The sequence below is a fragment of the Engystomops pustulosus genome, chromosome 3 (genome assembly GCF_040894005.1).
Source record: "Engystomops pustulosus chromosome 3, aEngPut4.maternal, whole genome shotgun sequence".
NCBI lineage: Eukaryota > Metazoa > Chordata > Amphibia > Anura > Leptodactylidae > Engystomops > Engystomops pustulosus.
Window position 1 is genome coordinate 22,880,923 of NC_092413.1, and position 3,787 is coordinate 22,884,709.

General features: G+C 41.6%; 1 pseudogene; it reads left to right on the forward strand.

Annotated features, from left to right (window-relative positions):
- Positions 1-833: 833 nt before the first annotated feature.
- Positions 834-3,460, forward strand: LOC140122840 (uncharacterized; annotated as a pseudogene).
- The last annotated feature ends 327 nt before the right edge of the window (positions 3,461-3,787 follow it).

The window sequence follows — 3,787 nt, forward strand, 5'->3', positions numbered from 1 at the left end:
TGGACTCCCTGGACCACCGCGGAGCAGAGTCTAAGTGGACTCCTGGTCTTTGCCAGTGCCCGCCGCAAAGCGGGATGGTCTTGCTGCGGCGGGGAGTCAGCAGGTTGCTCCAGGTGCGACTAGGCCCACGGTGGCAGCCAAGGTAGAGGACCACGGGAAGGCAGGACCACGGGAAGGCAGGACTTCGGAAGGACTGCTGGCAGGACTTCGGAAGGACTGCTGGCAGGACTTCGGAAGGATGGCTAGCAGGACCTGGGAAGGACGGCTGGCAGGACCTCGGAAGGATGGCTGGCAGGACCCCGGAAGACCACTGGGATACAGAAACCTGTTTCATCCACAGGTAACGGCTACAAAATTCTTTAACTTTATTAAGTAGAGCTACTCTGGTTTTAAGGGAACACACTCTAAAAAATCAGGATGAGTGAACCTCTTGGTCCATGTGAAAAGAAAGGTGACCACTTGCGACAATTTTTTAAGGCGAGTTCCAAAAACTTTACGTGTAAGTATGCTCAGTGTTTTTGGAACTCCAGTAGAAGTAGATAGGGAGACCAATTTACATTAGGTGTAATCTCTATTCACTTCTACCATGAGACAAGGGTTCTTCAGAATTGTCCTAGAAATAGTTGTAGTAGTTTTAGAGATGGGACTTTCATCGATAATCTATAATTGTAGGACTGATTTCAAGGGACAAAACTAAACAGTCCAAAAATGATTTCCCCAAAAGCTCAGATACTAAACTGCCATACCATACATGCCACCATACATACATACCCCCAAACATACCATACATACATACCACCATACATACATACCCCCAAACATACCATACATACATGCCACCATACATACACACATACCACCATACATACACACATACCACCATACATACCACCATACATACATATGTACCACCATACATACCATACATACATGCCACCAAACATACCATGCATACATGCCACCATACATACATACATACAGCCATACATACATACATGCCACCATACATATATACCACCAAAAATACCACACATACATGCCACCATACATACCATACATAAATACATTCCCCCATACATACCACCAAACATACCATACATACATACCACCATACATACATACATGCCACCATACATATATACCACCAAACATACCATACATACATGCCACCATACATACTATACATACATACATGCCACCATACCACCATGCATACCACCATACATAGACATATAAATACATGCCACCATATGTATCACCATACATACCACTATACATACATGCCACCATAAATTCCATACATACGTTCACCATACATACATGTCATCTTACCTTTATACATGCCACCATACATACATACATATTACTATACATACATACATGCCACCATACCTACATACCACCATACATACATACATACATACATATTACTATACATACATACATGCCACCACACAGACATATTACTATACATACATACATACATATTACTATACATACATACATACATACATGCCACCATACATACATACATACCACCATACATACATGCCACCATACATACCAACATACATACATACCACCAAACATAGCATATATACATACCACCATACATACATACAACCATACATACATATATACCACCATACATACATTCCACCATGCATACCACCATACATACACATATATATACATGCCACCATACGTATCACCATACATACCACTATACATACATGCCACTATAAATTCCATACATACGTACACCATACATACATGTCATCTTACCTTTATACATGCCACCATACATACATACATACCACCATACATACCATACATACATACATGCCCCCTTTACACCACCATACATACCATAATTACCTCCATAAATGCCACCATACATGCCACTATACATACATACCACCATATACAGGATAATCAGTCAATTCCAAAAAATGTGTGCCTTTGCCCAACATTAAGTAATGCAAGAATTTTCTGCCAATATAATCCATTATCAAGTAAAAAGATCTATGGTTTTAAACATGTCCATCTCATGAGGTCTACTTCATATTTCTCTTTGTCATAATCCATATATTCAGTAACATGTCATCCAAGTCCCATAGGTTACCCATTATACATTGATGAACCCTACGTATAACCCACACAATCCTGATGTTAGTGCTATTTACTGGGAATGAGTTTCCTGTCCTAATCCAAGCATTTTATCCCGGGGAAGCCTATCTTTCTGGGTGGATTGAGGCTGAAGCTCTGGATGACACGTTTCGTGATGGATGCATTTACACACCTTTAACTTAGTGCTAAAAGCTCAGGAGGCTTCTCAGCTGTTAGGACTTAGTAATAGTTCCATACGTGTGGGTAACGTTTTAAAAGCCGGGCTGATGGATAAAGATGTACAATTCCATATCCTCAACGTAAACCTTGGAGTTCATCTTCCCATGGTGTTTATAATATGGATGAGTCCATTTACCTAGGAATTATGGGACATTTCGGAGCTCCTGTTAGATAATGACAACATTGCGGAATGGCTATCACTCCGGGGTCAGGGGGTCACAATCCATCAAGTCTTGTTTAGGTTTGTTCTAAATTACGTTATACAATTCTTACCCTATATTCATCTTCCTATGGTAATAATACCATAGGTTTAGTTCATGCTACGGGGGAACAAAATGAGGCTGATTTTGACGCCATAACAAATAATACATTTCTCACTTATAATGGTAAAATTTTTTTTTTTAAAAGTCTTTCATATCCAAACATTTGACTAGGAAGTGAATTTTACACTCCACGAGAGTAGCAAGTGGTGGGTTGTGGACATTGTACCAGCTAATGGTTTTAGGATACCTACAAGAGCGTTGCCTAAGTGACCCTGTTGGTTTTCACCCCGGTACAGGATCTGGTCTTTTCTCCAACGGGGCCACCATGTTCCTATATCAATCAATAATTATGGTATAGTTGGCAGCTCTCCATACAGGTAAAGGGGAGGCCAGGCAAAAGACTTGGTCTGTAAAGTACAACTGAGGAGGCCAGATTCTTTACTGATTTCTACAACACATCTGTCTCCTGTTGACTTTTATCTGGGTTGTAAACAGTTATGTTAGCTGAGATGAACAGAATCTTCCTCTACTCACATTTCTGCTTTGTCTGGATGTCAGGGAATTGGCTCAATCACATTTTGGACCAGGGCTCTTATAAAAGTTTGCCTGTCATTTCACCTGTGCTGTAAGTCTTATTTGGAGCTAGCTAGCGTTTATCTTGACTTCTGTATTCCATGACCCTCTTTTCGGACCATATGTTTTACCTATTTATTCTATATTGACCCATATATATCGACTACTCTTCTATGTTTGTATTGTCTGGTCTTTGTCTCTTTGCTTGCATTTAGTTACAGGAAGGGAATGTCGACCAGTTTTCAATTGCCGCTTATAGAAGGTTGGACAATTAGGTAGAGTGGCTTTAGCCTATGTTTTTATTGGCTGGTCTTTGTCTCTGTTGTCAGGATTCAGGGGTAGTGGACCCACTGTACCACCGGGAACAATGACGTAAGCCAACACCTGGGAGCGGAATCTAAATGGCACCCGGATTTTACCAGAGCCCACCGCAAAGTGGGTTGGACTTGCTACAGCGGGATACCACCAGGTGACTCCCCAGGCGCGACTTTGTTCGCGGTGGTTGCCAAGGCGAAGTACAGAGTCGGAGAGCAGAAACATAGTCGGGGACAGGCAGGAGGTCAGGGCAGGCAGAGTAGGTAGCAAAGCAGAAGGTCACAACA